Source organism: Dicentrarchus labrax, unplaced genomic scaffold (assembly GCF_905237075.1).
Source record: "Dicentrarchus labrax unplaced genomic scaffold, dlabrax2021, whole genome shotgun sequence".
NCBI lineage: Eukaryota > Metazoa > Chordata > Actinopteri > Moronidae > Dicentrarchus > Dicentrarchus labrax.
In genome coordinates, this window is record NW_026136713.1 from 4,197,883 (window position 1) to 4,211,714 (window position 13,832).

The window sequence follows — 13,832 nt, forward strand, 5'->3', positions numbered from 1 at the left end:
TAAGAAAAGTACAAAATATTCATTGTTTGCTAATTGATCGTCAGCTTTATGAACTAGGAATCAAATTTGATATTATCTAACAGTGCTGCTCAATTAATGAAAAACATCAATAGTTTCAACATTCAGTCATTTTGTAGTGAAAATGAAAATTGTGCTGCAAAAATCATTCCCACTAATCGTGACTCACATCACAATCGAAATATCTGTCACAATAATAATAATAATTTATCATATTGTCCAGCCCTATTAGGTAAGACAGCAATTGCATGCATTTATGCATCTATAGTACAGCCTGAACTTACATTTACTGAGTGGCACGTTTTCAGAACTCTGCATGTATATACAGTATCTTCAGCTGACTGTTTATAACTGAAGCATCATGTTTTCATCCACTGGGTGCAGATTTGTAAACTCCACCACTCAGTGGGTATCTATGATGCTTGTATGGATTGATAGAGCAAGGTGTGAGATTTCAAATATTCATGACAACAACCTGTGCTGGCTTTGATGGGCATCCTAGAGCATTGTTTCACATTAATGATTTAGTGTTTAGGTTAGTCCATTGCCTTGTTTGGGGTCAAACAACTAATGTAGTTTTGAAACAAAGATGGCTCACTGCTTGTTTAGGTTATCAGCACCAGGTGAAATATCCTGCCACAAACACAAAAAAACAAGAAATAAGATGCTTCTTTCTTTGCTTCATTCTCTTCTAATATTCCTATTATTTTTCTATAACTTTCATGTGCAAAGGACTGGATTAAATCACCACCATCGCCCTCACCTCTCCATTCACTGTAGTTTGGTGGCTTTGAATCCAACACCGATCAATAGCAACAATCAAATGTTGCTCTCGGGTGTTGAAACCTCTTGCCCTTTACCACTGGATCATTTTACCTGCAACATATCAACACACTTTCACTACTCGTATTTCTAGATTCAATGCGGTTCCTTTGTTTTTTCAGTGTTTTGTGTTTGCAAGGAAGAATTGAAATTGATTCCTCCCACTAATTGCTGTAAACACTGCAACAAAGTACAGCCAGGGCTTGTGACATCTGTCAACTTAATTTTCCTCTCCAACATAATGACTTGTTAGTGGCTGCGACATGATTTCACTTCCAATGATAAGCATGATTAAAACTCACCGCAATCACAAACAAAACCTATTAAATATTCACTCTTAGAGTACTGTATGAGCTGTAAATCAAAAATGTCCTCGGGAAATGAGTAATGATAATTATTAAATGTCAGAGCGACAGGAGGGTTTGAACCGATCACTCCATGTGTTCTGCTGAAAGCAAAACAAATTGATGTTGTTGCAAGATCTCTTATTAGAATGTCAATTTTAATAGTTTTTATGGAGAGGATTGGGACATTTTCGAGAAAAATTAAAATACAGCATGACTGAATATGTCTTGAGACACATTATCTACTTCAGCATATTCTAGCATAGCAGTCTATTCAGTCTATTAAGAACAAGGCAAACAGGATGAAATGAATGTAATTGACAATGTTTGCTATAATAAGCAAAAGAAACATGCAGCAGGTTACAACTGTTATTGTCAAACTATTTTGACATAGTATTGACATAATTGTGTCTGCATACTATGCCTGTCTTGGAGCCTGTACTCCCCAGAAAGGGGCTTGTTGTTTACTCAGTATGGTTTTTAATTAGTGTAATTCAGTACTAATAATCTGTCTGAAGGGCATCACTGTGTTTCCCCTGCAGGAGTCAGAGCATACTGCTGCCCGGTCCTTACAGCGAGGCAATGCAAAGTCATTATTACAGTGTGATATTTATTGGTTTAAACCTAGCCGGCAGAAATTGTGCTGCAATGTTTTGTGTAAAGTAGACTTCTCTTGGGCTAATGTGTAATAATGACAGGAGATTTTTGTCTTGTTTGATATAATCATAAAACTCCTTGCTTTGCTCCCCTTGTTCCATCAATGGATTTCTCTCTTTGTACATGTACGGTTGTGCATATTTGTAGAACAAAACTGTGAGCCTTCCAATCTTCTTCACCTTCTGACAAGTGTCTCTTTGAGTTGAAAATAGTGTTGTGTATTTTGTTGCAGATATACTCCTCCAGATGTACGAGTATGTTCACGTTTGTCGGCTCACATCTGTGTTTGTATGCAAGTCTGTGTGTTCATGCGTGTGTGTGAAGCATGTAGGCGTATGTCTGCAGACATCTGTTTTTGTGTCTGTAATCTGTGTGTGTCCATGCATATCTGTGTCTTTGTGTGCTTGCATGAACGCACGGGGACAAATTCGTCTTGTAAAGGTGATTTTTTTTTTTTTTTTACTGCTTATCCTATGGTTTGTTTTCTCACAGGAAGAAGACTCTGTGTACCTACAGTAATATACACGTGTGCATGAGTTTACAGGTGTACACTTGTATGTAAGAATCTGAAGTCTCACTGTGTATGAATTTTTGTTACAGTTGCCAGCAGCTGCCTTAATGTCCCTGAGCAGGACAGCGTCAGAGGGGGAGCAGCTGGACAGTAATGACTGCCCACTATTCACCAATCCTTCACCGGCCTTTACCCCTATAGGCCCCAACTGGGCCTCATGGGAGCTCCCTAGATTGCTCGATACTTGAATCCTCCCTGTGGAGGCCATTTTATGAACAAATGCCCCTCCTCCAGAAGCACTTAACAATTACTGCCACAGTATTTCATGGTGAGCTAGTTGACACTTTGTATATAGTGGCATTCCTCAGAATCACACTGACACAGAGAGCTAATTTCCTGCCTCAAAAGAAGAGAAATGTGATTTTCTAACACAGTATCCCTAGGAATTTCGTTTTTTTTTTTTTTAACCGTAATCACCATCTTTCACTAACCTTAAACAAGTTACCTTGGACATTCCACCAACACAAAACTATTGCTAGTGTTGGGCTGGTGCCACTTCAGACTTGGTTCAACTTGAAAACCTTCTAACAACCAGTGTGTTTTTCCACAGGCTAGAGACACCACAGAGCCACGTCATTATGTCACTGTATACTTCTCCAATGTTGGCTATTGTTATCATGGTTGCGCTAGCTGTTGGTCAGCTAACATTACCCAAGCAAGCATTCTAATAATTTCTCAAATCAGTGTTACTAACCCTAAAACATAACATTAAGGGTACGAACAATGTTATGAACAAAACATTGATGTGTGAAATTGGTATCTATGGTTGGGTGTTAGCTGACCAACATCAGGAGGAGCTAGGTAACTCAATGTTATGGCCACAAGACGCCCCCAGTCCCCCAGTGTAAGCGGTTCTTGGTGCCACACTGGAACCAGTTTTCCTGTCCAGAGCTAGTTTGCGTTTCTACATTCAAAGAACTGGTTTGAGATTAAGCACCGACGCAGAACCTGCCCTCAAACTGCCTTGGTGGAAAAGGGGTATTGGAGGCAGCACAAGAAGTTGCAAAACATATCACTGAGATATTATCAGCGTATAAAGTTATATGTTAGCAAACAGTTTCTGATTTACATGTCCAGCAGACACAGAGCAACATTACCATTCATTTGAATTTGATGAATTTATGTCCAATATTCATTCAGTTTCTAGCTCTGTTTTGGTTTCCACTAACTCATGAGGGAAACATCTTAATGATAATATTACCAAGTAGAGATTTTTGGCTAAAAGCAGCTGCCTGCTATGGCTGGAAATCAGTTGAGACAGAGCCAAAGCAGTAGAGTTGTAGGCCGTAAAAAAAAAAGTTGTAGGCTCTGCTCCACAGAGTTAAGGGGAAACTACAACTAAAGTTTTCACATTACATGTAGTCATTTTATCTATTATTAATGTAAGAACGGAGGAGGAGGACATGGGGAGTATGGCAGGTTGTCAATAATGTTTTGATGGAACTTAATAACAAATAAGCTGCAGGCTTAATACCTGTTTTGAAGACAAGCATCTCAAAATATCAGGAGGTATTTTCACACTGACCTCACCTCCCCTGCTGTCCAGTCCTCTTCAGTTATTCTGACGTACACTGAATGAAAAATAGCGCTAGTTTTATCTGAATGTGCAGTTTCAGCTCAAACAAAATGGTTTCTCTCTTAAACCCCTCCCATGTAATGAAATCTATACCCCTGATAGTGTGATACTACAATACAGGGATGAACAACAGATAAACCAGCTGGCGGCTCTGCACTTCTCAGCCCTTTTGACATTTCAAAAATGCCATCCCCAATCATCCCTTGGCTTAAATCATGTCCCACCACCATGAAGTCACTGCCGTCCTATAATCTCTACAGGACAGCTGTTTTACATAAGGAAATTATTGTGAAAGAACTGATTTTGAAATGTGTGTAAAACTGTATATATGGTCACTTCAGGCTCTATCTTAAAAACCATACGTACATGCAAATATAATGTATTAAGAATCAATTCAAAATACATTGTTAAGAAAGTGAATAATACGGTACAAGTCAATGATTATTAGTAAATAGAAAAGAATAATTCAAACTGCATCACTGATCTATATATGCAATTTAAATCAAGATGTTGTGGTGAATAGAGACTCTGAGGCAAGCTTACATTTTACATTTTACATGTTTCCTATCTACATTTAAAAATATATATTTTCGTCATTAAACTACTGCTTCTGCCTTCACCCACAGTAGCTTACAGACTAGTGAGTCAGTGTAAGACAGTGTGTGTGCAGCTGGTGACCTCAGACATTCAGTGTACAAAATATCAGGAACTCAACAACCTGTTACACCATAAATCCCATGCCTCTATTTTAAAGAAAAATAAAACCGTCTTTCTCTTTGTGTTTTAAGTGGATATAATGTTGTTCAATCAGTTCACATTGGCCCTGCTTAGCAAAAACAGCCCGTCCACCAGTTTGCTTCAAAACACTTGCACTCACATGTTCAATAAACACAATGACCTTTTTAGGATGAACTGTCAGTTAAGGCAAAGAAAAGCCAAACACTGTTGCTAACGTTTTTGTGGTTCTTCTGATGGTTTCCTTTTGGAGCTCAGTATATTCACGGACAGACCAGTGTATTCAGATTTTCTCTCATTTAAACTGCAATGGAGAAAATGTAAAAAGGTCCTATAAATAGAAGCAAACTGAATACAAGCATATTGAGTTGAAAGTCAAGTTGAAGTGCAATAATTAAATAAAACTCTTCACCCATGGTTATTTCTATTCTAGTGGGATTTAAGTAGAGGGTGCTATGTTTTACGTTGGAAAGAAAGCAGAGGCAATAGAAGCCTAGCCCTTGGTGCAATTAACTGGATGGCCTGGCGTTAAGAAAAAGCCGGAACAATGTGGCAAAATTACTCTTGATTGGCAAAGCGTAGATTCCCAGGCTAGCGTCAAGGGGGTGGAATGTAATTGATCATCTAGCATAGTGTTGGACGTTACAGAGCTAAACTTGTGGAAACACCCATTGCACACTATACTGCACACATGATACATAATATACATTGTAAGTCCACAGCTGCACATACACAAGCTTTCAAATCTGCTCAAAAAACACATTCCCTATGATTTAAAGTGTTGACCTTGGACCGATTCGCTGACAGTAATCTTTCACAGCATTTCTGTCTGTATTTCTGCTCTACTGCTAAATGAGACATTCTGAAGGCAACAGGCTGGTGGGTTGAGTGTATGGGGATGTCAGTTCACATCTACCTCTGATACCAGCCATGCCCTCACTCAGTCACTATCATTGTAGTAAAGCCGTTCAGACTAGACCAAGCAGCTATTTGCCCCAAAGACAAGTCTCTGCATGGGCAAAGATATGGGCTAGAGGTTGGCATGTTCTCTTTCTGTCTCTCCCTTTCATGCAGACATCCACCAACTGCTGAACAACTTTTACAAAGCTTAAGCTCCAGATGTAAGTCAAGACAACACCAGCCCGTTGGTAGCATATCACCTGATCCAGTCAGCCTTGATAAAACCAATTTTGCGTCCTATGTCTTTGCCCAAAACAACACAAATCATCACAGGCATTCATGTGCAAAAGTCTGTGGATGCTGTTTGTTTCATCTCTCTTAAGTATTTTCCTTATGTAATTCTTCCCAAGAATATGTAAAAACACAGGCGATATGCTGAGCTATCAATATTAGTACTACAACGAACTATTTTCATTAATCTGCCCTCTTCCACTTCTAGACTAAGTCCAAAAGTTTCAGTCTAAAGCCACAAAATGTTCCGTTTATTATCACAAAAGAAAAAGAAAAGCAATAACTTCTTCCAATGAGAAGATGGAAGCAGCTGGTTATGAAATAGTCTCAATTTAATACCAATACAACTATATGGCCTACATAAACAAACCATAAGCGAGAAGATCAGCTGTTATGCTACTGTGTAGTCATTTTTAATGCCTGCCACATGGTCAGATTCGGTGGGATTCCCCTTCAAATCAACAAAACAACGAGGTAGAAATACCACAGGGGACACAGAATCAACTCAAAATGCAAGTTCAATCAACTAATCAGTGAATCAACTACGGTAATCGCTGATGTGTCTAATTTGGAAAACATTTTCATGTTTATAAAAAATCTAATGATATTCTACAGTTAATATTGACCACAGCAAAAGGACACTCAAGTTAAGTGGAAAACCAGTGTGAAGGGAGCAATTCACAATCAAAACACAAAGCATGGTTGATTGTGTCAGAGGACAATCAGCACTAGTCACTATGTGCTTGGCAAAACATTCAGTACCACATCAAGCCACTAACACTGTGTCAGTATGAAAGCAATTCTATTAAGAAAAGTGAACAAAATAACAGAGAAGAAACATATCTAGTTTGCATTGCTCTTCCGGGAAGCAGGCTGTTTTGAGAGACAGGTTATAGGGTTATACTGCCCCCTAATGCTTTAGACGAGCAGTATAGCACTACCCCATAATTCAAAACATAAAGACCCTAATCACACATTACACTGGCTATTCACAACACAGCCACATTAGGGTTGCAGTCACGGAAATCAAACTGTTGCTCTTAGTGCACAGAGAGTAATCTCTTTTATATTCAGCTTTAAAAGCAACCTGCTGTAATCGAGGTTCTCTGCAGTCATGGCAACCCCGAGAGACACATACTAGAGTCTACACAGGTGCTCAAACAAACTTATAAAGAAATGTCAAGTTTCATACAGACCAAGTAGGAATTCCATTAGAAAATGGCAAATGCAAATGTCACGTAAGAAGTTATCTTGATGCATACTTTAGCATCTGTCAGACTGCAGACAGAATGAAATGAACACTTAAAAGAGGAAGAAAGCTTCTTTTGATGATGACAATATGTTAAGAAGAGTTGGTAAGGGCAATAAACAGGGAACAGTTAAGTGGCATTACAGTGACAGTCATACTGCACTGTGTTGTTGTGTTTCACTTCAGGAAAAAAAAATGTTCTTGTCAAATTCTTTGATTACATCTTTTTCAGCTTTTGTGCCAGAAACTGATACTAAATTAAATTAATTAAATGTTTTAAATTGTGTTTAAAATGTATTCACAATAGTGTAGGTCAGGCTCAGGCTGATATATAAATATCTTAGATCAACTAATGATCATCAATGAATTATTTAGGTATAAAATGATATTACAAACAATTTTTGTTTATAGACTAAACGATGAATCACACTGAATTAAATTAAATGTAATAAGAGTCTGATTGGAAGCTATTAACAAAAAACAAAAGGAGAGAAGTTGATATATTGGCTTTTGTACACTGTTGACAAAAGACTCCCATGTTACGAAGCAGGAAGAAACTTCTGTGCCACAGAATAGTCAGGCGTGCAGCCAAACTACCTTGATCCAAGTTCTCCCTGTCACCTTATTAGTGCTGCCTCGCTGCCTCAGGCCCGCTCAACCAGAAAATGTGTCACCTATCTGTGTCATTATGCCCCCATTTTTGGGAGACTCAGAGTTCACATCTCCGTCTCACTGTGGTCTATTGTCCTGTTCAAACTAGACTGCTGAAGACTGAGCAGTAGCATCTCTGGCAGGGTCAACAGAATCCAGGGTCACTGATTACCTTATTGTTGCTCATTAACTCTAAAGCATCAGTGACCTCTTCATAACACACTTCCTTATCAGAAAGTCGACATCTAACATGAACTAAACAGCAAACAAAATGCATTCTGGCTTTAAATATAAAAGCTGAGATAACACATTTCAAACCCTTGCTGATCTTTTGGATGCTCTGTGATTATTAAACAAGCTTAGTGTAAAAAATAATAGAGATTAAAACAACTAATTTCCCCAGTTCCAGATGTGTCCCAACTCAAAATGTTTGCCTTTGATTAGCACAGTGTTATAACAACCAAGCAACAGGATTCTCAGCTCAACCCACTAATCTAAATATAACCACAAACATTCATGAACAAAGCAAGAAGAGACATTAACACTAAATTGTACCTCATGGTCATGAGAAAGTCATTTTCAGGTAAATACAAAAAGTGAAAATAGGTCAGAATTTGGGTTTTCCTGCTGTGAGCAAACTGGGTGTCATGAAATACATGTAAGGAGCCCATAAATTATGAATGCAATGCACTTTTACAAGCAACCAGGTGATGAGAAGAAATAATGCAAGCCAATAACAGACCTTAGAGATAAAGTTGTGACCTTAACACAATCCCAAAATGGTATATTATTCTTCAGATAAACATACAGACAAGTATGATTTCAGATCCTTTTCAGGCACTACTTCTTATTTACAGACTAGCACCTGTGTCTTCCCCAGCACTTCTAGGATCTGTTTTGTCTCTATAGCTATGACTAGTCCAGACTATCTGTTCTCTTTATATTTTTCATTCATTTGCAGTGTCTAGTAGACTTACTGAACATTTCTGCACACACACATCCTTGGATCACAGCTGACAGCTGTCACTTAGTGTATAAACCTTTAGTGATATCGCATACACAAAATGAGCTTGATGCAAACATTAGCTACCTCTGGATTCAAGTATAGTTTTTCATTGAGGTGGAATCTGATCTTCACACAACTCACACTTCAGCTTGGAAAAGGCTAAATAAGGTTAATGCGCACCAACAATTAAGATGACTGTACAGTAGTCACGTTCAAGACAAAGTTACATTTGAGAGTGGCAAATTACTTTATGGGCACAAATCAACCCAAAAAGTCCAAAGATCGTGTTATTTTTAGCTGCAGTACAGTTTGTACTTAGTGTCTGTACACTGTGGTGACCATAACTGTGCTACACAGGCATTTGGCCAGTGGGCACAGAAACAGGTGCTGGTGCTTCACTGACTGTACAAATTGTTGATTGTTTTATCAGTAAGGCCTTAGTCTACATCTAATTTCTCTCTCTCTCTCTCTCTCTCTCTCTCTCTCTCTCTCTCTCTCTCTCTCTCTCTCTCTCTCTGTCAAATGAAAGTAAATGAGTCCTTTCATGTTCATACAACTCATTCTGAGGGGAGGAAGGCACTAATGTGATAAGAAAAAATTTAAATTAAATTAAATAAAAAAACAAGGTAAAAAGAGAACACGTGTTGTGTTGATGTGTTTTGTTTCTACTGTGTATGTTGCATTAAATCATATAAGTATAATATTTAATATATAATGGTGCCTACAGTTATCTATAGTGTCTCCTGCCTTTGTCACTGCTAACTCTACTGTTGAAAAGGAAACAGTGGACAACCAACAGACTGTCAAAGGGCAGTCCTACAAACCACTGAACAACAAAATGATACTAAATGCTGAGTGTCGAGTGCAGTTTATGAGAAATGCCTTAGCACAGAGATGATTAACAGAAGTTATGATCACAATAAGCAACAGGAACTGTGCAACAATCCAAACAAACACCTGACCACCAAACTGTTTCACACTGCACATATTTAATGGTATATGCACCATACCTTTAGCAGAGCATCTTGTGGTCACAGTGTGTGCTAACTTTATAGGTAGCACACACTAACTCATACAATCCCTTTATAAAAGCTTTTTATGGGCAGCAGCAGTAGTATATCCAACCTGTTGACGGAGGAGTGTAGAGTAAATAAAGAAATGTCTTGGTACAGATTGACTGTCTGGGAGGCAGCAATGTCACTGAAATGATGAGTGGATTGTAGCTTCCCTCCCGCCCTCTCTGTCTGCGTGGACTTACTGCTGGTCATGTTCCTCCAGCTTGCTTCTTGCTTCTGGCTTCAGAAGTTAAACCTGATCAAGTGTTTTAACGGATTAATAAAATAATTAAATGTCCTGCACATTTTTAAGCCCACCCACCACGAATACATGAGCAATACTACCCAACACCCATAAAGTATATTCAGTGCTGATAAAAGTTTCTTATTGGACCAATGTTGAAAATATGAACCCACCAGAGGACAGATTAACTCTTCTGCAACAGTTCACAATAATTCGCTTCTTTCACACTTCATTCACTCTTGCCAGGCGTGAGAAAAGTAACAAAAACACGGTTTATTGTGTACAGGTAAATCCCTTTAAACTCAGTACATCTGTTTAAAATTTAAGATGGAGCATATTTTCTTCCTTTCTCACCCAATGGAGAGGTTGTCCTCAGTGCTGCCACTGGTGGCCGAAAGCTACTGTATATGGCTATATATAGGCCTATATAACTACGACTATACTGGCTTAACCAAAACATGAAAAAACAAAGCAAGCTTGGCAAAAATAATAACAAGGCCATTGAGAAGTATTGTGAATGTTGATTTTACAAGGGTTTACCATTTTATAAAGGCTAAATTTACTCTACCAGTTACCTAAAATATACCAGAAGGTACCATCGGTATCTTTGGCCTTTCATATGAAGAAATAAATCAAGAGGATCTTGGTACTGTAACAACCACTGTAAGATCAAATTTACTTACTCACTGCACATACCAGTTGCCAAACTCGATTACTTTCAACTGCCAATGAAACTACTTGGATCATATTTAGAGAAATACATTAAGTAATTGTGTGTTTTGGGAACACTGTGTGGAAATCACTGCATACCAAAATGTCTGGAGAGACTCAGTGTTCTGTATCACAGCAAATGAAACAGTTTGCACAGCACTAATGAACTCAAAGTTAACTATATGTCTTAATGCTTAACTATCACTTAGAAGAGTTCCCTGCAAATAAATCATAACAAGGGTGCTTGTTCCCACAGACAGATTAAATGAATATCTCATCTGGTATGGTTGTCTTGTTGGATTCCTGCACATAGATGAGGCGGGGAAATGAGGCTCTGACAATATCCAGCTGGGTAGAGATTGAAAATTTGTGCTCAGAATGAGACACACGTAAAGAACTGATTAGATGGTCTTTGTTGGAGTTAAAACTGAAGTAATTTCTCGATATACCTATCATTGCATTGACTCAATTAAACTTAAACTTATGTAACTTACTGTCACGTCAACTTACATTACATCAACTGTCATGTTACGTTACAATACATTATAGGTTTAGTAAATGGCTATTTAATACCTGTATTGTATGATCCCCAGAGGATGAATACTGACTTTGGTGATCCACTGACTTTTCCTCTAGTACCACCATGAAGTTCACATTTGTGCTTTTGAGAGAAATGTCTCTGTTGAATGGACTGCCATCCATCCACAGACAATCTTTCTTTTTATACCCAAACTTTTGCATTCATTATGGTATCAAGTAACTGAAATATTGTGTTGACATTTACATCTATTCACAAAGGTAAGTTGTGCATTGAAAATGTACATATGTTTACAATCACATAGTGACATGGAATGAAATACAAAAAGAAATGTGAATAAGACAGAAAATGTATTTCCAGTAAACCCAAGATAAGCACATTGTAACCTGGCCAAAACATCCAACTAAATTAGATCGCAATTTATTATATATACATTTCAATGCTCCATTTAAACATCTAATAATTTCAGCCTCCTGTCACTTTATCAATGTTTCTGTTGTTGCTATTGCATTCAAAGCAATTTGGATATTTCTTTAATACTTGGCAACAAACAGCAGGACAGCAATTTTCATAACTTGAAAGACTTCTCCAGGTGCCATTTGAAAGTGTTGTTTTTTTAAATGTTTTTGATACGTGTTGGTTAACTCTGTGTTCTCACATGTTTTGGTGAGAATAAAAGAGGTGATAATTGGGACAAACATGCATACTTCTTACACATACCTATGTGGCACAAGAAGTATTTGAGTTGAGTGGAAAACAGTTATTGTGCAATGGGGATACATTAATTCTGATGTTTGTCTGAGGACGCTGACACAATAAGTGACAGATTACACATGAAGGTAGATGATTGCTGTGAATTCCTGTGGAGACTGGCATATGGGAGTAGCATCTGCATGAAATTATGTCTCTCATCGACTGCAACCTTATGACATGAACGAACAGCTGTTACCCCACAGATTAGAAAAGTGACGTTAAAGTTAAGATAATTAAATCCCATCTTGTGTACATGTTAATAAATAAAATGTAATGGAAATGATCTCTCATTCGTCACTACATCACCTGCTGTGTTAGTAACACATCTATAAATACATTATACATGAGAGATTTTTAAAGATGTAAAGACTGCATTTCAAAATCAACCTCAGCTGGAAGATTCATCACTATGTTTCACTTTTGCAGCTATGATTAATAACTTTTATACAACTGAAATACCATGCTTGCATTAAAATAAAATGTGCCCTGACAGGGTTGTTGCTTCGTCATAAACTTGTCCATTTTCTGTTTATAACCTCTCTGCTGTGTCTCCTCTGCCAAGGAATTACAGACATAAAAATGCTGGAAAACAACTGATAGAGACTAAACCTTTGATTCAAAGTGAGGTAAAAAAGAGGTCTTAAAGGGGCACTCCACCACTTTTACAAGATCTGTTTAGTCATGATGAGGAGAATTATCAGTTGTATAATGTCTTCTGTGGTCTGAGAAAATAGCCCTGATGATGTCATCTGAGTTATAGACTTTGGGCTTGGGAAGTAATGGGTTGAGGTAGCAGGGCTGCCATAAGGCACCAGTGTACGGCTCTGCAGAGGTGAGAAAGTAAACAGGGTTTGAACTCCTCCCACAGTATATCGTTTTAATTACTTATGCAACTATTTCTGTCACTTCTGAATGCTTTCCAGGAGACACTGTCTGAAAATGTGCAGTTATCCCCATATTCAAAGGATTATTGTGACTTGTCTCTCTATATGAGGGCCATCTTTTAACCCCACCCCTGGGAACAGCTATAAACACTTCCTAATCACTTTGAACAGCACATTGTGGAAACTATAGTTCTTTGTGAGCATTACCCAACCTAGGATATACAGAAAGACACAGACAGACTGACTACTGAATATGTTTTTCTCCTACTTGACTGACTTCACAAGGACTGCTTGTTCAACATGTGGCATAAAAGTATTCTGTATGAGTATACATGTACATGTGCATAACTTCAGGTCTTGTCCTTGTATTGCACACGTGATTAAATCAAAGCAAAGCTGTAATTGAGTGGCAGGGAACTCACAGTAATAGTTGCCTCTAAGTAAATGCCTATTTAGAGATTCTTGGATTTGAATAGCATGAATACTGCAATGAATCGTACAGGTAAACACTAGGAGACTCTATGGTTGCATTCATGGTTTAGCATAACAGCAATGTGGTAACGTCTCACAGGACAGGCTCATTATAATATTAAAGAGCCCCAGCAGGGTTTAAAAGTAGTTTCCTCACACCTTCCTCCCCCATCTCTTGTCCTTCCCCATTTCTTTGTCTCCTCTTTCCCCAAAGCCCACCTTCAGCTTCCACATTACCTTTGCACATCGAGTCAGCTTTACTGTGATTGGCAGGGAGGTGATTAAGGTGTTATCCATTGGTAGTAACTTATTTCCATTTACCTGTGAGCCTGTCTGCAAGGCCACTCATGCTGCAA